Source organism: Trachypithecus francoisi, unplaced genomic scaffold, assembly GCF_009764315.1.
Source record: "Trachypithecus francoisi isolate TF-2019V2 unplaced genomic scaffold, Tfra_2.0 Lachesis_group21, whole genome shotgun sequence".
NCBI classification, from domain to species: domain Eukaryota; kingdom Metazoa; phylum Chordata; class Mammalia; order Primates; family Cercopithecidae; genus Trachypithecus; species Trachypithecus francoisi.
The window spans coordinates 54924764-54949412 of NW_022681467.1; the positions used below are offsets into that span (position 1 = coordinate 54924764).

Consider the following 24649-nt stretch of genomic DNA (forward strand, 5'->3'; position numbering starts at 1 on the left):
AATACTGTGTAGAGATCTTAATTTTGTTAGATTAGGAGGTCAATAAATGGAGTGTCCTGATTCACCCTTGCTCTTCTGGTCCGGCCTGCACAGGGCCCAGGGAGAGATTTGTTCTTGTGTGATATAAGGCTGGGGTTAGGTATTAATTAGCTTTTTTGGACTTTGTCTTGGGAAAGACAGTGGCTGCGGAGGACTGGACTTTCGAGTTGGGCTCTGGGTCTCTTGGACAGCTTTACAGTCTACTGGCTTCCAAGACTTACTGCTTCAAAGCCCCCAGCCAGACTGTTCATGGCCCATCCACATCTTCATGTTCATCCCACAAGTGCAAGAACAGTTACCTTTCTTATTGATTTTGTAATTGGAGATTTATATTGTCTTGTTTAACACATATGCTCAAATATACAAAAGGTAGATTTATTATGAAAATTGCTTTTTGGCTGTAATAACCTACCTTTTAAGAATGAGAAAGTGCTGGGCTTTAGGGAATTCAGAATGAATCAAGATTGAACCATTCAAATGTGGCTGCAGTTTCTCCATGTATCACAGATGGGATCCTTCTGAGAATACTGGAATAGGGAATTAGGACCAAGCCAATTCAGCTGTGAACCTTATTCTTGTCCTTTTCTTTCTTGCTGGTAATTGTATGAAGCAGGTTAAGAAAGCTGCTCTGTGTTAGGATAAACTGTATACCAATAATTCTGAAGATCTATGATGAGTGATACATTTTACTTCTTGTATCTTTTCCTTCCTACCTTGATGCCAGTAATTTATAAGGGATCTATATAGTTTGAATGTATTTGAGTAACTTCAGTATACTTTAGCTCTACTTTTTGATTTGACTCAAAGAACCATCCATTGGTCTCAAGTATTCCATGTGTTTTAAAAACCTGAAGTCAGTGAGATGAAATTCAACATCAAGAATTTGAAGTAAAGTGACTTGAAAGAATGTAAAGAAAACATTGGGACAGTGGCTTGTACCTGTAATCTCAGCACTTTGGGAGGCTGAGGTAGAAGTATTGCTGGAAGCCAGAGTTTGAGACCAGCCTGGGCAACCAGCAAGATCCCACTTCTACAAAATATTGAAAAAATTAGCTGGGCATCATAGTGCTTGCCTGTAGTTCCAGGTACTTGAGGGGCTGAGGCAGTAAGACTACTTGAGCCCAGGAGGCTGGGTGACAGAGTAAGAGCGTGTCAAAAAAAAAAAAAAAAAAAAAGAAGAAGAAAAAGAAAACATTAGGTAGTATTAGGTATTTTGGCTAGAGCATAATAATTAATTTGATTTTTTGGTTTTCAAAAATTTGAGCTGCAATGAAAGGATATTTCAATGTGTTAAAAAAAATAATAATACACTGTCTTGGATTTGCTATAAAACAATCCAGAAAAGAGTGGGTAGAGAAATGAGGTGGCAAAATATTAAAACAATCACTGAAGCTGGGTGGTAGGTACATGGAGATTTATTCTATTGTTTTTTCAACTTTGGTGTATGTATGATCATTTCCATAATAGGTTTTATTATTAAATTTTATTATTTTATTATTAAGATAAAATAAAACAAAATAAAATAGTGTTTTATAATTAGACAATTTGTGGCTCATTTTTACAGTTCCTTGATTGCAGGTTTTGATGCACAAAAATGTTTGGTTTACTTTGCTCTAAGACTTGGCCCTGATCTCACCACCTCTCTGAAATGAAGGGCCTTCCCTGACTGCCCTCCTCAGAAAGAATCTCCTTGCTCTGAAGTTCCAGGAAGATCCTGGTCCTTGTGTCACTCTAGCATGTATCCAGTATAGCCCGGTACCATCAGCTGGCGTTTTGTGCCCTGAAGTCAGGACTTTCGAATCCAGCAGTCCTGGGTTTGGCGCCTGAGTCTGCTGCTTATTGCTTGTGTGATGTTAGAGATATTCTTTAGCCTTGGTTGTTTCTCTGCAAATGGACATGGGACAATGGTTGTTGTCAAGGACAATAAATAGTAGGTGTCATCTCTTCCTCTAAAATGTCAGGGTTGGTGTTGCAGGTTGCATTGTGTCTCACAACTTCGTATGTTCAAGCCCTAACCCCCAGTACCTTAGAATGTGCCCTTATTTGGAAATGAGACCACTGCACATGTGCTAAGTTAAGATTATCCTGGAGTAGGGTGGGCTCTGATCCATATGACTGGTGGCCAAGTAAGGGGGGAAATTTGGACCCAGTTAGGTATACAGGGAAAATCCCATATGAACAGGAAGGTGGCTGTCCATAAGCCATGGAGTGAGGCTTGGAATGAATCCTCCCCTCACAGTCCTCAGAAGGAACTGACTGCTGATGTCTTGATTTTGGAGGCCTTTGTCTGGAGGCCTATGATATGATGCGTTTCTACTGTTTCAGCTGCCCAGTTTATGGAACTTTGTTATGGCAGACCTAGAAAACTCACAGAGATGGGGTCCCCATCTTTGTGTTCCCTTCAGCACCTGCTCAGTGCCTTCTTCTCATCCCAAAGGGAGGCCACAGCTATTGTTCAGGGTGTTGATGTCATTGATGACAAGGAAGAGCTTCAGAACTGGGCTGTGAGCCCCCAGTGCTGCACTCCTGTCTTGGGTTCTCAGCTTGGCCACTCGTCTGTCTGTCAGTATTACTCATGCATTAGGGTCAACTCCCTCTCACCCCTCACTCCATGTGTTCACATACACACAGACACCATGCATGTACTTGTACACATGTACACATACACACCACACATATACTCTCACACACGTACACACACCATGCATGTACTGTCACACATGTACACATATACACACCATGCATGTACTCACACATGTACAGTCTTCATCACACGTACTCTCATGTACACATACACACCATACATGTACTCTCACACATACACATCATACATACATGTGCACACACAGGTACACATAAATGCCACGCATGTACTCACATACATGGACACACATATGTACCATACATGCACTCACGTACACACATACATATGTACACACATACACATGATTTTGTTTCTACTACTTTAGAGCAATAATCTTGAACTATTTGCTAGAATGCTCCTGACCTAGTAAAATCTCAGGAAAGGACAACAAGTCCTTACAAGTTGTAGAGAAATGATGTATTAACCCATTGGCCTAAACAAAATTCTGTGAGCCCAGTTGTACAAATGTCTGGAAGGTTAGGTCCACATGAGTTAATTCTGAGAAAGAAAATGAACTCCTGGATTCTAGAAATTGATGTTACAGAGCTTGGGTCTGGTTGGGAGTGGAAGACCCAGGCATGTAATCTTGGGGGCTCCAGATAGTTCCGTTTCTCCAGGGGCCCTGACCCTGTGTCATTGCTGTGTCCAGCCCCTAAGGGGTGACTTTGACTTGGCAGAGTTCTTTATGGTGGCTTTGGCCGCAGTGGCTCTAACAATTCAGCCTGATGGTTTGAGGGAGCTCCGGTTCCTGGGTCCATTCTAACTTCCTGACTTTGCAAATCCCTGGAGTGGCCTAACTAACTAAAGGAGCCACTCCTAACTACGAATGAGACCTCAAGAACAGGAAGGGGTGCAGAAACCCAGCTCCAGGGTAATGGTGAGCAGGTGGGCACAGGGGTCTTCAATGCGAGTGTATGTGGTTTTTGGCCAGTGGCGACAATCTCATCCCTGAAAGTTTTGGGAGACCAGTTTATGTTATCTTGAAGAACTAGGGATTTCTCGTAACTATGGAAACATAAATCTCGGCATTAAAGAGTCAGAGAGAAAACTGCTATTGTTGCCTTGACAACCCATAAAACCCCAAGTCTTTGTGGTTAGGAGTAGAGATAATGTGCCTTCAATCTTTTAAGCTAATTTACTTGTGGGAAGGAGAAGTGGAAGTGGGCTTGGGCACCCTGTGGAAGCAGATGCTGCCCTGACTGGGTGTGTGCGTATGAATCTTCCCAGGCCCACCCTGCCGAGTGGCAGGTGTCCAGTTCTGCCTAATAAATGGCCGAGATGTCCTGGAGAGTCTGTACCAAAGGACTGGCTCTCATGTTCCAAGGAGGCCCTTGTTTCTTGACTCTGTAGGTCTGTAAATGGAATGACTTCCACTCCTGTAATGCAGAAGTTAACTGTTTTCAGCTGTTTTTGGAGGGCCTGTGGCTACCTGAAGGGAGCCGAAATCTTTTGTTACTGGGACAGATACTCAAAAGCCTTTTCCCTCTCCAAGTTCCTGGCCCTCACTTTTTGTAAGAAAGGCTGGGAATTTAAGGTGTGCAGCTTCAGATGAAACGAGGGGTTCTGAATGCATCGCACAGCTTCTGCACCTGAGGCACTGTCGCCCTTGAACCTGCTGATAAATGCCCATAAGTACTCAGAGCTCGGGGCCACGTTTAGGTTTCATTTCTATGTTCCATGAAGAGATTATTTTTTCTTCCTTAATATCCTCAGCGGATATTGTGCCTCAACGTGGCACAAAAATTTCTGAGTTGATGTCCAGATGAAATCTGCATGGAGAGTGTCCTCATGGCAACTCTGGGGGACCGGCGAGAGGCTTCCTGTTCTAACTAGAGAACAATGACATCGCGTCTTCTTGAGGCTGAATTGCCAGCTCTCTTTGTTGGGGAAGATAGCAGCGATAGATGAAAGGAAAATTGGAGGAAAGGCTTTTTGAAAATCATTACATTGCCAAGTGTGGGATTTTGGATCTCTATTCAGTGGATGGAACATTGAGTAAAATGAGAAAACAGCACACACAGAAATGCCTGTGGTGCGGCCGATGAGAGGGGCAGGTGGAGCGGTTCTACCCACCCTACCGCAATCCTGGCCCTGTCTCCACAAGAGGTACCTTTCAACAGTTATCCAAATGTAAAATACATTCATATAGAGAGAATGATGTGTTCAGAAACCTGGAGGTCACCAAATGGCCACGCCACTTTGATGTGCTGAGGGTTTGTCTTCTAGCCCGACCCCAGCTTTCTCCCCATGATCTGAGAAAATGGCTTCCCCCTCCCGGGGATACTTCAGGAAAGCTCAGTGTGGAGAATTCGGGATTACACAAATTTATCAATCCAAGGACTCCTCAATAAAACTCCTCCTTTTGGGGAGATTTCAGTGATTCAGCAGTTATTGGCTGCAACCTGCTCTGTTGGAAACACAGTGCTGGGGATGTGGCCAGGGACAGCGCAGGTCCCCACCCTGGGGGGGGGGCTTCAGCTTGGAAAGTAAATATCTTGACTGTGCTACCACTGTGATTTAATTCCCAAATGTGGACATTTCACAAATGTATTATAAGAGGTGAAGTGTACCTTCATCACAGAACAAACAAGAAGAAGCCAGCGAAGCCTGTGGGGCTACAGAGCTTTAAACTAGATTAAAAGCAATTATTTACTGAAATAGGCAATAACACACTCCCTGACCTACAAGGTGCCTGAGCCTCCTTTTCTTTTATCGGTTCAATTTCTTCATATTAAATGTGGACAAACGTGGAGCATTGTCATGGAAAATCAGCACATTGGTGAATTAGAAAAGGATCTGAAAGCACTAAAAGTGCAGGTGATGAATCCATTTTGACGTGCTGCTTTCCTGTTGACTTTGCAGCCATTGAATTTGCTGCTGATCTGAAGTATATTTCATAAAAAGTTGCTTCACTAATAAAGATCAGACAAGGACTTCTCTTATTAAGTCTTGGATAACAAGGGAAGATGTGTACGGGTTATTGTGGGTGATTTCTAACTGCTGTTTGTCACACATGAGTGAGATTACATACATAAATTAATCATCACTGCCCCTGGATGCATTTTGCAAGTTACCTTAAAAACTCATTTTAAAAAAGCATGCAGAAAGTCTCATCCATCATCTCCATCTGTTGCTTTTTCCCTCCATGACCCGGCATGGCTTCACACCGTGATATTCTTTTTTGCTTTTGTTTAAAACAACCACCTTTAAAAAAATAAGTTTTCAAACTAGGGATTAGGGAATTGATTACGTGGTGACGTGGTGCTCCTTACATTTCAAGAAGTGGGAGGAAAGTGGGAATTTTAAAATGGATGAATCACGGGGGGATTAGAGGGAGCCACAGCACCTGGAGATGGAAGCGTTCATCGTGGATTGCATGGCTTGTTCTGAAACACTTCTGCTTCTGCTCTTTGAAGGCCAAATGGTGGAGAATAACTTATTTAGCTGATGCACAGAGAACAAAAAGAGGGATGATGGGTGACAGGGTGCGGATCAGTAAAGGAGCAGACGGATTCTCCTCTGAGAAGTGGGCTAACCTTCTCCTTGCTTCCGAGGGGAATACTAGGGAGGTGATACCTCAGGCTCTGGCTCAGTCCTTCCTGGGTCTTTTCCTGCTGAAGCTAAGTGCATATAGATTGGTTTTCAAGTTCCCAGGTGGAAATGTCTTGTCCAAGAAGCTGTTATGCACAAGACATTTCTTTTTCACAGTCGGCCATTCTCTAGTTCGTTTTCCAAGAGCCCACTAGATCCTGGGTAAAATTGTAGATGCTGGGGTCTCTGTGAGGGGCCAAGACATCCTACAAATGAAGTGGTATTTGGAACAATATTGCGCTGATCAGAGGGTCAGAGAGAGATGTAGGTGCTAATGTCACCGAAATCCTGATCTGGCCACGTTTGAACGAACCTATTTAAGCCCAACCTCACTTCCTCAAGTTCTTAAATTCCTCTTGACAACAAGCCAGTCTGGGTTGAATTTCTGTCAGTACCAAAAAAGATCTTAGCTAACAGGAAGTGAACTCTGGTTCAATGAGAGCAGCTCCTGGCATGTGGTTAGGACACATTTGAGGGTCATTGTGGTTTTTACTGTCACTGTGGTAATTCCCCAGGGGCTCTGACCCTCCACCTTTCACCATTCTGGAGCCTCCTTCACCAGCCTCAGGAAAGAAGCCGGCTCCTGCAGCAGAGTGGAAAGCTGCTCCTGCTTTCCTGGTCTAGGATCAGGAAAGTTCCAGGTTTTATTTTTTAAAATAGTTTTGATCAAATCCTGAAATTTTCCAGGGGTTCACAGTTGGAAGAGGTTTTACCTAATAAGAAATCACTCTATTCCTCATGCTAAAGAAGTGATTGTTGATGCACTGTGGATTTTTGCCTCTCTGCGAGTGGTAGCTGGGGGAGGACTGCAGAGTCATCTGTTGTTTTTGGATGTCTAGCACTCAATGTCCCTTTTTCTGATGACAGCATCTCTCTTTTCCCCTGGGGACCCGTGGTATTCTCAATCTGTGAGGTTCAGGTGGACTGACCAACATGCATAGATGGAAGCCGTGCTACAGCTCACACCTGCATCATCCCGAGGAGGACGAACACTTTCTGGAGGGAGCAGGGACAGATTTGAGAATTCTGAGGGTTCCATCTCATCTCTGCTAAGATTGCTTCTTGGCTGTTAAGGCTCCATTCACATGTATGTAGTGCCTGAATATATCCACAACAAATGGGGAAGGATGATGTGATAGATTGTTTGTAAAAATGGCCAAAATTCTCCATCCCTCCTCTCTCATTCTCTTTGCAATGTGACCTTTCAGCCATCCTCCCCACCCCCATCAAGAAGTGAGGTCCACATCTTTACCCCTTGAATCCAGCCTGGCTTAGAGCTTGCTTTGGCCAATGGAATATGGTGGAAGTGATGCTGAGCTTGTCCCAAGCCCAGGCCTCAAGCACCCTTGTGGCTTCTGTCTGCTCACACTCTCCCTCCCTTGTCCCTGCCTCAGCAACCTACTGCCTCTGCGTGGAAAAGCCTGGCATAGCTTAATGAAGAATGGGGACCACGTGGAGGAGAGCCTGATTGTCCTGGATGAGTCCCTCCTGATCCAGCCTACAGACAGATGCCCCCCAAACACGTGATGGAGCTCAGTCAGGTGAGCATGAGCGAGCCCAGCTGAGACCAGAAGAACCACCCAGCTGACCTCTACTGCAATGATAAATACTTACCAGATTAAGCCACTAACTTCTAGGGTTATTTGTTACACAGCAAAAGCTAACTGTTGCAGACGTCATCAGTCAGGCTTATTAGGTACTAAATTGGTGGCTGTGGTTAAAAGTTGTATAAACATCATTTAACTCCACACATCCCAGGAAGCTTTGGAAGGTCACTGACTTTGAAAGCACAAGGTATTCTTGTTGCCATGGATACCTCCATTGAGACATTAGAGTGCAAAGAGAGAAACCTAGTGTTGCCTTGACAACAGGTTTGCAAATCCAAGTCTGGTAAGGCAAAAGACTACAAAGAATAGGAAGAATCAGGAGCGGGGATGGGGGGTGGAAATTAGCCTAAAGAAGCTTCACTTCTCCCAGTAAAACAACAACTTGCCTCCATGCAGTTGAGGGTCTGTTAGAAGAAGCACTGCCTGAATGGGGAGCTATAAAGTGAACAACAGGAAGCTCTTCTCTTTTCATGGCCCATCTCCACAGCAGGAGAAAAGTCTCACAGCCAGGGAGCAGCATGAGGCACTGTCACTAAGTGCTTCCTTTAAGAGTTCGCAGTTTGCTGTCAGCCAAGCTTCATTCCAAGAATTGGAGTTTTCTCAAGCTGGAAGGGGTCTGAACAGCATTGAGTCCCTTACTCATCCTCTCCATCAGCTGGAGGGAAGCTGAGGTTCTGAGAGGGAAGAGGGCTGCTCACAGTCAGACGTGCCATTAGGATTTTAGTCTAGTCTAATGGGTAAGCACTCAGGGCCCGGAGTCAGACATACCTGGGTACAAGTCCTAGTGACACCATTTACTAGCTGTGTGACATTCTGCAAACCAGTTGACCTTGTAAACTCTGTAAGATGAGGATATCACTAATGTCAGCCTCAGAGGGTGGTGAGAACTCAGTGAGCTAATGCATGAGAAGCACTTAGCACAATGTCTAACCTGCAATGAGCTTTCAATAAATTGCTTGCTATTCTTTTTACTATGATCACGTCACTCTGCCTCTACTCTTCAGACTTATCGAAGTAGTACCAAGGAGGCCCGACTGGATCCAGAGTCTCTCTCGAGAGGCTTGGTGGTCCATCTTCGATGCCCTGTGTCATTTTCTGTATCATACAATTGGATGTCACAGTTTCTAATTTTCAAAGCCATTGCATTTTCTATTTCCTCTCCCAACAGCTTGCTGGGCAAGCAGGAGGGGCAACAGTAGCTTCATTTTTTTTTTTTTTTCACTTTGTCAGGGAGGAAATTGAACCCCAGGGAGGTTTGATGATCTGCCCAAAGTCCCTGGGAAGTTTCCGGCCGTTCTGGGGCTCAGCTCTCTCGACTGCATCTCCTTCCCACCCCCATGTGGCTGCCCCCACAGAACGGCGCATCCACGTAGATGGCCCAGATGTTGGGTTTAAGGGAGAGAGAGAGAGGAAGTTTGGGGCATCTGTTTATGAGAGAAAATCGTCAGCCGTGCGTGGAAATCTTATGCATAGCAAATAAATGATGGGCAAATACCCACTTGCATATTCAGAGGCACATTTCAAATGTGAACATCCTGTATCACGAAAACAACCCCAGCTAAGAAGTTCTGTCGGGGGTGGAGGACTTTTTCCAAGCCTTTGTTTTGGTGGAGTCTCTGTGCATGGCCTGATGTGATGAGGTAGGGGTTGACCCAGAAGTCTAAGGAGGTCACCACCCTATAGGAAAGAGGAGCCCGCAGATAGCAGTGCCGGGGGTTAATGGGGTCCCCCAAATGGGGAAGGGCAGGGGTGTAGAGAAAGTCAGCAGCCCTGTCTGTATTTGACAAGCAGGGCAAGGAGGACGAAAGCTCAAGGAGAGCGATGTGGAGGTGACTCGATGACAGGGTCAGTGCAGGTGAGGAGAGTGGGCTACCCGTTAATTCCCAGGAACATGGTGGTCTTCCCAGCCCCACCACACAGCTGCGAAGGGATCTTGCTTTCTGATGAATGTCTCTAATCGGGGCATTTGCTTTATAGCAGCATTTCTGGGCTCCAATCAGGCATCTCATCCACAGAACATAAAACAGATTAAGAAGCTCTGTGAAGCATATTTGAAGTCAGTGCCAGTTGAAAGGATATTAAAGTTCTGACTTCAAACTAGCTGAGCCAGGGCACACGGAGCAGGCAATACAGGCCTTCCTCCTGCCAGGAGAACCTTTTCCATTCCCCGTGACGGTCAGGATTGTTGGTTCAGGTGTGGGGACAAGGTGGGGTGGCCTCCTATGCAAAATCATCTGTGTTGGTGGCAATGTCAGGTGATCCTCCAGCAGCTCAGGAAAAATAAACTCTTCCTATGGCTGTTTCTTTTCCCTCGGTTCTGAACGGGAGGAGGACACTGGGCTGCCTGTTTGTGTTCTATAACTCTAGCCTCCAGGGTCATTCCTCAGGCCCCACTACCAAAGAAAAATCATGACTGTGTTGGTGGTCTCATCTGGCCTCCTGTTACCATAGGCTGGCTAGAAGCACAGCTGGGTACAGAGTCTGATTTTGAATAAAACTCTCACCTCTTTTGTCCCTTGGCAACATCCCTCAGTGCCACATAGGGTTTGTTTTTGTGTACCTGATTCACCATCTGTCTCAGGGTTAGCAATCCAAGTTCTGAAATCATTTGGGCTTCACAAGCATGATTAGCTGTTGATCTGGCTTCTGTTGACTCTAAACCCCGGGTTGGGGGATTACAGATGCACCTAAGCAGCCTGTGCAGTGGGGCCAGATGCCTCCATGGGTACAGCATGTCCAGGATTGTTGCTGTTTGTTGCTGGGCTCACCACCCCAACAAGGAGGAGGTCACACAAGGGGACACAGAGCTTGTAGTCAGAAAACAGGCGTGCTTGTCAGGTTGCCTCTCTGAACCGCAGATCTCTCTCGTGTAAGGGGCTGGCCCCTTTGAGAGGCTCAGTGTAGAATAAAATGGCTCTTATTGCAGTGGGTGTGGCAGCCCGCCACTCCTTGTTTTTGCTGGTTTAAGTGTCCACCCTCCTCCATGCTGGGAGTGTGTCCAGGATGAGGATCCCATCCCCGTGCAGGGGGTCAAGTCTGATTGGAGGCGATCATTTCTGGCTGTTACGTTCCTTAGACCAGGGCTCAGTCTGGAGTGAGCAAGTATTTTAGGCCTGGCCCATGCGGCAAAGATAATGTCTGCTGGGGCCTTCTGAAAAAAATTTCCTTAAAAAGAGGCTCAAAGAAGAGAGATGTCTCTTTTCTTTGGCTGGACATTATTAGGACTAGATATGATGCCTGTGGCTACATGAACCATCTTGTGACTGTGACAGCCTGAGGACAGAGCTTGCACACTAGGGATGCAAGATCAGGGAGGTATTAATAGAAGGGACCTGGGTCACTGCTAGGAGCTGTGGCTCCTGCGCACTTGCCATCCCTGGCCCCGCCCTGCTGTAGAACCTCTTGATATGTGAAATAATACAAAGTCCTTATTGTTTCAACCATTCGGAAGTGCTGGCTTCTGTGACTTGCAGATCAGTGCACGCTAAATGCCTTGCTCCTCCACGTGGCCCCAGCATCATCACCATGGGGAGCTTGTGGGAAATGCAGACTCTGAGGCTCCCCCCACCCCCCCGCAGCGTCACCCTCTGTTCCTTAGTGAGATCCCCAGGCACTTTGTGTGCATACTGCAGTCTGAGAAGCTCCACCGATGGGTTTACTTTTTGTCCAACATGTTCTGTTGAGGAGGACTTGGGTTTTAACAGTAATGGGTTCAATTTTTTCTCAAGACAGAGCAGGAGGTGTTAGCTATGCAGATTTTGAAATCTCAGCTATGTCAAGGAATTGGGGAAAAGCCCAGGAAGGAAGGTGGAGGGCCTAGCTCATCTCTTAAATAAAATTATGAGAGAGTTGTTTAGTAGTTCCTGCTTTACCCAACCATTTTTCATTGACTCGTGTTTGGGTACCACATTGATTTTAATCTAAAGCTGTGAGTGCAGTAAAATCTCATTAATTCAGGCCTCACCAATTTTGAAGTGATAATTTAAATGGAGGCTGGGCTGGCTGGTGTGAGAGCAGGATTGAGAGCAAACTGTTCTGAAGGACTTGGGCTCACCAGGTGGGTGCAACGAGATGCTTCCAATTATAAACGACCCTTGGTGTGTTTGAGTTCAGCAGGAACCACACTTGGAAATCAATCTATCAACAAAGAGTTATTGAGTGTCCCTTATGCAAACGTACCCGGCTGGCAGCACACACTTGGTTAGAAGTTACTTTTAATCATTACCCATGCTGGAAGTAACAGATTTCTTTAGGAAATGCCATTTCTTAAGCAGCCTGTGCTCCTATCCTAGGCCACCTTCCCCATGTGTGCCAGAGCACTTTGCTCTTGAACGGCCCCCTCTCTCTCCTGGTGTCAATTCCCCTTTACCCTCCAAGGTGTTTATAACTTGCTGTAGGAACTTCTTGGATTGTAAAATAACATAAAGTCCCTATTGTTTCAGCCATTCGGAAGTGCTGGCTTCTGTGACTTGCAGATCAGCGCACCCTAAATGCCTTGCTCCTCCACGTGGTCCCAGCAGCGTCACCGTGGGGAGCTTGTGGGAAATGCAGACTCTGAGGCTCTGTTCCTTAACAAGATACCCAGGTACTGCGTGTGCACACTGAAGTTTGTTTCTCGGCTCTTAGGAACAGCTCTCCGATCTTCATTCCATACTCTCCTCCAGCCACGCCCTATTTTTCTGCTTCCCTTTGTCTCCTCCAAGAGTTGCCTGCTCCCGTCTCTAGCTGTCCTCCATTTTCATTCAAACGCACTGAAATTCAGCTTCCATGGCCGCCCCCTTTTCATACAAATGCACGGCCTGAGGCCGCACATTGACAGTCTCTCTTCTCCGCTTGCTGTCCCCATCAGCCACCTTGCACATGGTTGGTCACTCTCCTTTTCTGGAAAGACTTTCTTGCTTGTCCTCTAGGACCAACTCTTGATTATCTGTGAAGCATGGGTCACTCTGGCTCCGTCTTCTTTGTGTCTTCTTCTCTTCTGAGCTCTGGGTGTTGGGTCGCAGGACCCGTTCCTCCCTCTTTCCTGGGTAAGCGGTGGAGAGTATGGCTTTGAGCGTCTGTTGGATGCCAGTGGGCTCCATGTTTATATTTCTGCCTGGGTTGCTGCCCCACCCAACTGGTCCCCTCACTGCCCCACTGCCCCTACCTACCTCATGACTCCTCATCTGAAGGGGTGCATCCCAGGAGGTTTACTTCTTGGGTAAATTTCAACTCCATTCTTCCTTGGGCTCCAGGCAAAACTCTCAGAGGATGCTTGATCCTTTCTGTGTCTCACACTTTACATCTAATCACCAGCAAGTGCCCTTGGGCCTGCCTTTGAAGTATAGTCAGCATCTGGCCATTTGTCCCACCTCCATCACTGTCTCTTGAGTCCACGTCACCATTCCATTTCCCCTGATCATAGACCATCTACTTCTCATGGCTCCCCGGCCTTGTCCTCTCACCCTAGAGGCTTTTCTTTTCCAGGCAGTCCATGGGATCCTGTGAAAACCTAAGTCAGGTCGTGCTGCTCTCTGGTCAGATCTTCCTATGGCCTCTGTCTCACTTGGGGTAAAGTCCCATGTCCTTCCTGTGGCCTCGAGGCCCTGCACCTTTCTGCTCCCAGCCAGCCCCACAGGGCTCCCTGCTCTTCCTCCATTGCCACAAATGTGTGTTTCAGCCCAGATGGTTGACACGTGCTTCCCTTGATTTCCGTAACTGTTCCCTTCTGATGGGCTCACTCCTACTTCATTTGATCTCTACTCAGAGGTCTCCTACTTTATTTTCCAGCCTGGTGGTTTTGCCACCTTGCCTGTGAGATATTTGTGTGCTTCCTGCCTGTGATTCCCTCTGGAATAGAGGAGCTTCAAGGGCAGGGCATGAGTTGTTTTGGTTCCTGCAGCACTCTCCACCCTCAGGAAGCATTTCTCAAATGAGCAAGTACTCCCGCCAGTGGAACTTTTCTGGCCTAGACAAAAGAGGAAGACTTTGAAGAGGATGCAGAGTGGAGTCTTCCACTCTTCCCTGGTGAGCTCACAGGGCAGTGCCCACATGGTGTGCCAAGCCTGGGAGACATTCCTTCGCTGTAGCCAGCCTGGCACTGGCTGGACGCTGGGCTGCCTACCTTGGGGGCCGTGGCCTTGGCCCAGTGTTAGGCGTTTGCAACCATGTGTGTGCAGCACAATCCAGAAACAGACATTTATGTAAATTTTCATTTATGTAAGCACATAAATGAAAAGATGATCACAGATTATGACAAACGCCACAAAGAAAATAAACAGGGTAATGCAGTAGTCACAGTGAGGAGGGATACTAATTAGGTGGTTTTTAAAAGATTAGGTATAATTACATATGGTAAAATGTACAGACCAAGTGTTTGCTTTGATGAGCAGTGGCCAGCATGCATACTCCTGTCCCTGCCGGGGTATGGAACACTTCGTCTTCCATCTGTCTTCCCTGCTGTCCCTCCCTAGTCGTTCCTAGAAGGGACCCCTAGATGACTGGCCAGGGAAGGCCTCTCTGAAGAGGTAGCATCTGAACTGAGCCCTGAAGGAGTGGGAGGAGGTGGCCACGGGAGACCTGGGGGACAGTGCCCAGATGCAGGATGGTCCAGGAGGCAGCGTGGCGGGGAGGAGTGGCTGAGACAGAGCCGCAGTGTGAGCTGGGTGGTGGGCAGACCACATTGGCTCTTGCCAGCTAGGGGGATGCACCTGGCCTTTATTATCCATGAGATGGTAGCCTCTTGTCGGGGGGCTGAGGATGGCAGAGGCAGTGTGACCAGGTCAGAGGTGGTGGTGGCTCAGGCTGGGGAAGTGGTAAGAAATGGATGTACTTTAAAAAAAACTTTCTATTTTGAAATTATGTATTTATTTTTTTTGAAATGGAGTCTCGCTCTGTTCCCCAGGCTGGAGTGCAGTGGTGCAATCTCAGCTCACTGCAACCTCCGCCTCCTGGGTTCAAGCTGTTTTCCTGCCTCAGCCTCCTGAGTAGCTGGGATTACAGGCACCTGCCACCATGCCCGGCTAATTTTTGTATTTTTGGTAGAGACAGGGTTTCACCATTTTGGCCAGGCTGATCTCGAACTCCTGAACTCAGGTGATCCACCAGACTTGGCCTCCCAAAGTGCTGGGATTAGAGACATAAGCCACCGTGCCTGGCCTATTTTGAAATAATTTTGGACTCACAAGAAGTTACAAAAATGGTGCAGAGTTTTACCATGGATCCTTCACCTCTCTTCTCCAGTGGTAGCACCTTATGGAAGCACAGTGCCTTATTTAGCTGTCGTCAGTTTTTGCATGCATTCATGTGTGTGTATGTTGTGTGTATGTATGTGTGTACATGTGTGCGTTGTGTGTGTATCTAGTTCTGTGCCATTTTATCACCTGTGTAGATGCATGGAACCCCCAACACTAACAAGACACACAACTGGACCTGGTGCGGTGGCTCACACCTATAATCCCAGCACTTTGGGAGGCTGAGGTGGGTGGATCACCTGAGGTCAGGAGTTTGAGACCAGCCTGGCCAACATAGTGAAACCCCGTCTCTACTGAAAATGTAAAAATTAGCAGGACGTGGTGGCAGACACCTGTAATCCCAGCTACTCAGGAGGCTGAGGCAGGAGAATTGTTTGAATCTGGGAGGCAGAGGTTGCAGTGAGCCAAGATTGCGCCACTGCACTCCAGCCTGGGTGACAGTGTGAGACTCTGGCTCAAACAAACAAACAAACAAACACACAAACAACACAGAACTGTATAGCCCCATGAAGTTGCTGCCTATGCAGCCCCTTCATGGTCGTAGCCCACCTCCCTAACCTCCAGCCAGCACTCATTGGTTCTCCACTTCTGTAATTTCATCGTTTGGAGAATGCTATACATTGACTCACACGGTATGCGGGACCGGCCTTTTTCATTTCACTCAGCACAAAGTCCCTGAGATTCCTTTATGTGCATCCATGCTCGTTCCTCCTTCCGGCTGACTAGGACTCCCTGGGGGGCTTACCTATCCACCTGTTGAAGGACATTTATTCCATTTATCCTATTAACTAGACTCAGACCTTTGCAGCCTTCAGGATTCCTAATGGACGTTGAACCAGAGCCAGCAGCCCTTGAACTGGGTGTGGTCAGAGCAGAAATGAACCTCCTGGCCTTGATTTCCTCATTTGTAAGATGGGCATAAGAACAGTACTTCCCACACAGTCTCGATGGTGGGATTCAGGGAGCTAGGAAGGGCCTGGCACCTGGTAAGAAGCTGACCAACATTTGCTGTTATTAAAGAGACAGGGCCATTAATTTGCTGGGAGGAGAGAAGGTTCTCTTGGGTGGGTGTCGTGAGAGGTGTGGCATTTAAGCCGGGCCTGGAAGCACACTCCTGGCTTCAGCATCGTGTTCCTTCTCTCCCTGTGTTTTTCCAGCAGGTTGTGAACCATTGTAGCCATTGGAAGGTGTGAGGGTTTGCAAAGTGTGAAAAGGCCCCTGAGTTTCCAGGGTGCACTGAACTGCTGGCATCCGGCCTGGCACTCTGAGCAAACAGACACCTGATGGTTCTCCCTTCACCCTACACATTGCTGGGGCAAGGCCCAGAAAAAGAAGTTTGAGGCATTTGGCTCCCCTCCCCTCCTAATGAGCAAGACAGGCTGTGTGAACATGCCCTGTGGATGTGAGTGCACCTTGGGGCTTCTAAACACCAAAGGCACTTTGGAAAGGCAAGGTGCTCTGTCTGGCGGAGCTTGATGGTGTTGTTGGAAGCTGCTGGTAATGGGCTTAATCTAAATTTGAGTCCCAGGATGAAAAATGCCTCAAACTCACGTCTGGACACGTGAGTTCGGTATGGACACGTCTGTGCCTTTGGTGTTTAATGGATATTCTGAATGGTTCTTGGGAAGGAAGTCTGGGAATTGGGAGCAGTTTTCTAGCTTCTGCTTTCAGGACTCAGGAACCTAGTGTCTGGGTGGGGCTCTTGGCCCTGACATTTTCTGCCCGTGGGACTTTGATAATGGCTGAGCTCTGTGAGCCCCCGTTTCCTCATCTGAAAGGAGGGCTAGTAGATCTCTTATCACAGCTGGTTGTGAGGCCCGAGCAAATGGGCGTGGAAACATGTGGTGCATGTTTCACGCTCAGTAAACATGAGATGTGTCTGAATCCATCTCCCTTTGAGACACTCTTTTGTGGGCAAGGTTGAAGGAAATGCTAGACTCCCAGCTTTAACCTTCCAGCATCCACTTTGGGTCTTGGGGCTGCTTCTTGGTTTGGAGTTGGAAAAGGCGTCCTCTCTGCCCCTTCCTTTCATATGTTTGAAAACAGCTTTGTGGTCATCAATACCCAAGTCACCGTTTCTGTACTTCACGTTCTTCCCCAGCTCACATTCTGATATCCTCGGAGGACAGGAACTGCACTCCTAATAAAAGCAATGATTCCTACTAATAGTTGGCTCCTGCACTAAAGCCAGGGTCCTGGTCCAGGTGCAATAGCCTTCATGTGCGTCAGCTCCGGGGGTCCTTGGGAGAGCCCCACATGGTGGGTGTCATCACCTCTCATTTGACAGAGAGGAGGTGGAGTTCCTTGCTTACTGATACATGCCGGTGTGTATGGCTCCAGAAGTCTTGGTCTCGAGGGGTTTCTTGCTGCCTACTCTGCCCTGCACCCCATGGTGGTCCTTGCCCATTTACCCTCCACTCTACAGACCCCAGCCCCACACAGGTGTCCCTCTGAGCACCAGGATCCTTAAGGAAGGGCCTGGACTAGAACAAGGAGGCCTGCTCCTTGGCACATTTTTAGGGGAGTGAGGGATTGAGTGGGTGATGGGTACAGCCCCAGGGAGGTGTGAAGCAGCACTGCAGGCATGGCAGGGTTGGCCTTGCAGAGCCCTTGTCTCCAGGGCGTGAGACAGATTTATCTCTATCCATCCAGGCATGGCCAGGTCTTTAGAGTGCTAGCATTCTTTGTGCCTCATTAAATTGCTCTTTTCTTCGTAAAATGGAAACTGTTTTCATTGTACTTTTTTTGATTATAAAAATGGTACATGATCACTGTAAAGAATTCAAAGCACACAGGAAAGTATAAAGATAAAAATTAAAATTCCTCCAGTTCTCTCCACAATGGGGTAACATTCTGGATGCCTCTTCTCTGGTGTCTCACTGTGCGCAGCACACATACACCCCATTGTATGAGACATTTCACACAAGTGGGAACATTGTCCTGTGCTGTTCTGTAACTTGCTGTTTTTTTCTGCATGATAATATGATAGAGACATCTTTGTAAGTAAAAAAATAAAAACTGTAGCATTCTCTCAGCATTTTAAACGACTGCCTTGCATTTCAGCGATGTCCCATAATTTAGTTGCTCAAGATTCTTCTTGTTGGAGGTTTAACTTTTTTTTTTTTTTTTGGCCATTGTCTGCCTTTGGTAAACTGTCTTGTATATACCTATTGTGAATGTGTCTGATTATGTTGTCAGGAAAAAATTTCTAGATGATTAATCACTGTGCCCATATTGCCAAGCTGGTCTCCAGAAAGTTTACTATTTTACATGACCATCAACAGGGCCAGAGGAGGCCTGTTCCCTGTAGCCTTGCCAAGCCCAGCTTTGCCAATATCTCACCTCCTTGTCAGTCTGATAGATAAAAAATGGCATCTCATTTTCACCTGCTTTTCTTTTGATGATCAGAGAGGTGAAGTATCTCTTCATAGGCTCCTTGGACATTAGCATGGCTTCTGGAAATGTCTTTGCCTATTTTTTTTTTCAATTGGGCGCATTGTCTTTTTTATACTTTTCTGTAATCACCAGATTGCTACACTGGTGAATTAACTTGAATCCTCAGCAAACTTTCAACTTCATCTCAAGCACCCCTCAGCTGGAAGAAGGTGAACCGGCCAGGGCTGAAGGCTGCTTCTCCAGCCTTGCTGGCCTGGATGAGCTGTGCCAAGAGTCGGCTGCGCTGAGGCTCCGCTCTGCTGAGGCTCCCAAGGTCTGACAGTGGCCCCTTGCACTGCTGACCACAGCTGGAAGCTTCTCAACTGACCTGTTAGGGCCTATTCAACCTCTGGTCCTGCATGACTTCCATAGGATTACTTTGGACAGTTGTTATGCTTGTTTTTCCAGTAGGAAAACATACCTCCCCTGTCAAGTTATTATCCAAAGTCAATGTTTATGATAATTTAAAGCAACGTATGCAAATGCAGATCTGTCCATAGGCACCTCCATGCAGAACCAGATGGCCCTGCCCATGGGCGGAACAGGTGGTCCCATGTATGCCTCGATTTGACAGTTGCCAAGGAGGAAAAGGGAATAGAAAGCATGGATTTTGGGTTATGGGTGTAGGGCTGGGGACAGACACAACAAGCAGCAGATAAAGGCTGGTTGACCAAGTGAGCAAGAAGCACATGTTGGAGTCCAGGGGTCAGAGACTCGAGAGCTCATCTCCCTGCATTCTGCCATTTTCCAGCTTGAAAACAGACACTCAGAGAAGGGAGGCAGCTCAGCGGCAAGGACGAATCCTGGAGTGAGAGTGCGTGCCTACCCCTGGCTGTCTGCTCCTTTAGGCTCTGCTTGACTTCCATGCTGCTCACTCAGGTCTCAGAGAAGAACGCGTCATTGCCATCACGTGTGGGTCACTGGTCAGCAGTGCCGTGGGCTGAGATGATGATAAGCACATTGCCTTCTGGGCTTGGCCCATGGTCGGGCTGCTGGTGTTTTGGGCCCTGATACGGGAACACCTCGCAGCTCAAATGCACCTCCTTGGTTCCCAGCAGACGTCTTGGGCATGTTTCTGGGTCAGCTCCCTGCTGGCTTCTCAGTGGCACTGAGGACTGCCCCAGAACCCTCTAACATGGACTATCATGCCCAGAATCTTGCTGAATGGTGGACAGGGAGCAGTGGCTGTAACACCCAGCAGATCCCCTGCTCCCCTCCTGCCCTCCCTCCGTACCAAAGGGGACTTGAAGTAGCAGAACCCAGGCCCAGAGCAGTCTCTCTATCCGCGGCGATCTTATGTCCTTGTTTGGTTATTTTCTTGTCTCTTGTATTTCCTTATGGGTACTATGCCATCCTGCTCACCACTGTCACCCAGCACCAAGGATAGTACCTGACATGTAGAAGGCCATTGATTGCTAAATAAATAAGGAACAAAGAGACTGAAGGGAAAACAGCTGCATGGGGCTTTGTTTATCTGCTTTTCTCTCTTTTTACCTTTAAGCAGATGGAAACTGTGGGCTTTCTTTTCAGTCTACTCTGAGAAGCTACAAGTAAGACACTGGACCTCTCAGAAACCTGAGAAGGACAAGAGAAACCCAGTGGTCCCACCATGGGCCAAGCCAGAAGGCATGTGTTTATTGTTGTCTTGGCCCAAGACACTGTCCTCATGTGCTTGGCTCACCATAGACTGGCCGTGTGGCCCTTCTGTTCCCAACCTCTCTGTGCTCATCTGGGATGGAAGCATCTGCAGTCTTCCTCACAGAGCCTGGAGCCACATGGGTTGGGGTGGAATCTCAACTTTGCTTCTTACTAACTGTACAACCTTGAGGGAAGTCATTCGATCTCTTCATGCCTCAGGTTCCTCTTATAAGTGAGGCTAATAAAAGTACCTGGCTTAGAGGGTTGTGGTGAGGATTGAGGAAGACCATGCGTGACAAGTGTCCACCTCCACTAGCCCCTTTCCCTCCAAGATGGAAAAAAATAACTATCTGCATGGCAGCAGGAACATTGATTACTGGTTCCTCTACACCAGCTACCCCAGCGGTCCTCTTTCAGCCTCTTAGTAGCTCTAAGGAATGATGACTATTATTCTTCTTGTTGACCCATAAGGAAAATAAGCCACAGAGAAGGGACTCACACAAGATCACTGGGCTCATGTTCTACTGTTGCTGTAGAAAATTACTATGAATTTAGCAGCTTGAAGCAACACCCATTTATTATCTCACAATCTGTTTGTCAGAGGTCCAGGAATAGCATGTCTCAGCTGGTTCCCTGCTCTGAGTCTTACAAAGCTAAAATCAAGAAGTTGGCAGAGCTGGATGTGGCATCTCATGCCTGGAATCCCAGTGCTTTGGAGGTGAGATTGGGAGGATCACTTGAGCCCAGCAGTTTGAGACCAGACTGGGCAACATAGTAAGCCTCCATCTCTACACACACACACAAAATCAGGCATGATGGTGTATGCCTGTGATCCCAGTTATTAGGTTGGTGCAAAAGTAATTGCAGTTTTTGCCATGACTTTCAGTGGCAAAGCTGCAGTTACTTTTGCACCAACCCAATACTTGGTAGGCTGAGGTGGGAGGATTGCTTGAGCTCAGGAATTTGAGGCTGCAGTGATCCATGATGGCACCACTGCACTTCAGCTTGGACAACAGAGCAAGACCCTGTCTCAAAAAAAAAAAAAAAAAAAAGAAAAAGAAAAAGAAAAAAGAAGTCAGTAGGCTGTGTTCCCTACTGGAAGCCCTGGTGAAGCTTATTCAGGTTGTCATCAGAATTGAGTTCCATGTGGTTGGGGGACTGAGGTCCCTGTTTTCTTACTAGTTCTGGGCCGAGGACATTGTCAGGGTCTAGAGGCTGCGTCATTCCTTGCCTCATGGCCCCCTTCAAGGCCAGCATGGGCTGTCAAGTCCTTCTCATGCTTTGAGTCTCTCTTCCTTCCCCTCCTGCCTCATCTCCTACCCTCCACTGCTGCTTCATTGCCCTGCCTTTCTCTTCTGCTTTTAAGGGTTCATGTGATTACTTCAGCCCCACCTTTATAATTGAGAGTATTTTTCCTATCTGAAAGTGAGCTCATTTGTAACCTTAATTCCATCTGCAAAGTCCTTTTGCAGCAGTACCCAGATTAAAGTTTGGTTGAATAACCAGGGGATGTAGTTAGAATTCTGCCTTCCACATTACCCAGAAAGTCAATGGTGGGACAGGACACCAGCTCTGTCCTGAGATCCTGGAGCTCAAGATGCCCTCTGACACCCAACTGTTGCTGCACTTGCACGTTCATGTTTAAACCTGCCATGATCCTTTGCGGTAGATACTGTAGCTCCCTCTTGATTGCAGTCCAAAACCTATCCCTGTCCCCCCGAGCTTTCGTCCTGATATTTGGCTCATTCTAGGATAAAATGTTGGAATTTGGCCATATTCTTTTCTTCCCCACCAGAGTCCAGACTTCTGTAAGGCAACATAGCAGAGGCTACAAGTTGTCCCCCAAAATCTTTTTTCCTTTCTGTCTCATAGCAACGGATCCCCCAGGTTTTACATGGACACGTGGTCACCCGGAATAGAAATAAAACTTTCTACCTTCTCTTGCAGCTAGGGATGGCCTGATGACTAAATTCTGGTGAAAGAGCTATGATCAGGAATGAGTTATGCAGTTTCATGTCCCACCCTTAAAGGGAAGGGGCACGCCCACCTTCCACCCCTTTGTTCCTCCTGGAATAAGCTGGTTAAGCACCTTGGGCTATGTGGGCACGGGCATTTGTTAGGGAGAAGGAGCAACCAGTTAGAATGAGCCTGGGTCTTTGACTTTGTGGATCCACCACCCACCTCTGCACTGTCTGTGTTGTGATTATTATACAGAAGATATTAATCTTGCTTAAGCCACTGTTATTTGGGGTCTCTATTACAAAAGCCAAACTTTCATCCTAAGACAGGCAAAATCCGGATTCTTTAGATGTTATATGTACTAATATGCCTTTAATATGCTCCCAATACATATATATATATATTTTTGGAGTGCATCAATAAAGTGCTGTACACAAAATGAAAAATACCTTGCATTTCTCACTACATTTTGTGTAATCAGTCTCTATTTCTGTTCACCAGTGATGTCAGGATGGAGAACAGGGAGTGCCAAGATATTACTTGACATCTCTAGGTCCTAAGAGGTGGTCAGCTTCAAACTCCGACCTTTTAAGTTCTCTTGGCGGCTCAAACTTTATAGGGTTATCAAAGCTGGAATCTGCATCAGCTCTCTGCCCCTGGAAGAGTTTCCTTTAATTCCGTAGAAGTTGAGCTGGCACAGGGTTAGGGACTCTTGTGTGTAATGGAAGTTGCAAAGCCGGAGTCAACCTGCCGTTTTTAACCTTTGGTTTATGGCAGTACCATGAGCATGGCCACATCCTGGCAGAAGCTCCAGGCAGGTGGGAGTGGTGCCAGCAGAGCGTTTATAGCAATTCGCACTGGTGAAGGGACCTGGCAGTGCCCATGTTTTCCCTGGGGCACAGCTGTGTTATTCTAAGATGGGCCTGTGTCATTTCTGCACCTACCCCCCAGTTCCAAGACTGTGGCTCCTTCCTCTCTGGCTATCCCACAGAAAATCGCTAGTCCTTTGGACTTAATGCATGGGTTACCTGCTTTCAGAAACGCATTATTTTCAAAATCCCAAGCACCAGGTGTTAAATGTGTATCAATTACTTGACATATTTAATTGCAGGATTAATGCTGAGACACAGTAATGTATTTAAGGACATATTAGATGTATTATTTTAAAACTGTGATTAACACCGATTTTGAAGCATTTTGGAAGACTAATTAAATGATTGAAAACCACATTCTGGCATTGCAATGTTTGTTCAACAAAAGCATTTGTGGAAATTAGGTGTAATTCAACCACCTCATTATACAATTAGTTGTTTAATTCTGTCTGCAGGCATTTGAGGTCATAATCAGGATGAAGCTGTGGCTTCTGGGGCATGACCGGGCTTTAGGATGTGTCTCCCCACTTTTCGTGGTGCTGACAGACTCCCCATGTTTTACGGTGCTGTCTTCCCCTGCCGCTAGTCTCCTCTTCTGCCATGCTTCAGTCTCGCTGGCCCCCGTCCCCCGATCACAGTGCTTGTTTGCACTTCACTGCACTCTGGCTTGCCCTCTGCTCTGTCTGTGAGGTCATCGTTACTGTTATTCAACAAATATTTTTGGTTTTTCTCACAAGCACATAATAGATTATGCTCCATTCCCACACCCCCTCGAAGTTGGGTCTCCCTAGTAACTAAGGCAGTGTGGGCAGAGGGACACGTGCCATTTCTGGGCGGAAGCTTTTAGAAGCCTGTGGAATTTACACCTTTTCTTTTCCTTTGCCATAGCAACTGGGGATTCTCCAGACAGCAGCTTCTCCATCAATCTGGGGTCTTGAAGTTACCTGTTTATGGACCTGAAGTATAAAGTAAAAACAAACCTTTATTGTTTTAGGCCACTGAGACTTGGAGAGGCTCATGATCTAACTGGCCTTGATAGACACAGCCAGGGGATGTTCCTTTGGATTTTTCCTTGATCTTCGCTCTCTTATTTTTCAGACTGTTCTCAAATCCCCTCCTGGTCCTCTCTGTCCATTTCCCCAGAGCCACTTTCAATTTTGTTTCCTGCTTTTTTTTTTTTTAAATAGTGATTACTGCCTTCTGACATTATTTTATTTACATTTATAAATAACGTGAAAATTTATAAATAAAGTGTTTCTCCATCTCTGTAGTTTTATCATTTGGAGAATGGTATACATTGAATCATACAGTATGTGGGACTATTATTTTTCCACTTAGGCCTTGAGGTTCATCCACTTGCTGGGTGTAACAGTAGTTCCTTTTTATTGTTGAATAATATTTCTATGGTATGGATGTACTATGGTTTACTTAATAATTTACCTGTTGAAGGACATTTATTTACATCTATAAATACAGTCCACTCACTGTATTTCATTATCTCTAAGATGGAAACGTGAAATAAAAATCATTTTTATTTTCCATTCTTGTTTCTGTTTTTCTGTTTTTACTCCATCCAGCCCCCTAAGTTTTTCACATGTTTGCTTTTCTGAAATCAGGATGGCTCTTAGAGTC

At 46.6% G+C, this 24649-nt stretch overlaps 1 long non-coding RNA gene across 1 annotated transcript; it reads left to right on the plus strand.

Moving 5' to 3' along the window:
- The first annotated feature begins 9433 nt into the window (after positions 1–9433).
- Positions 9434–24221, plus strand: LOC117069011. Its single transcript, XR_004431341.1, has 3 exons — positions 9434–9521; positions 12324–12466; positions 23906–24221. It is a non-coding gene; the product is annotated as an uncharacterized LOC117069011 (long non-coding RNA).
- The last annotated feature ends 428 nt before the right edge of the window (positions 24222–24649 follow it).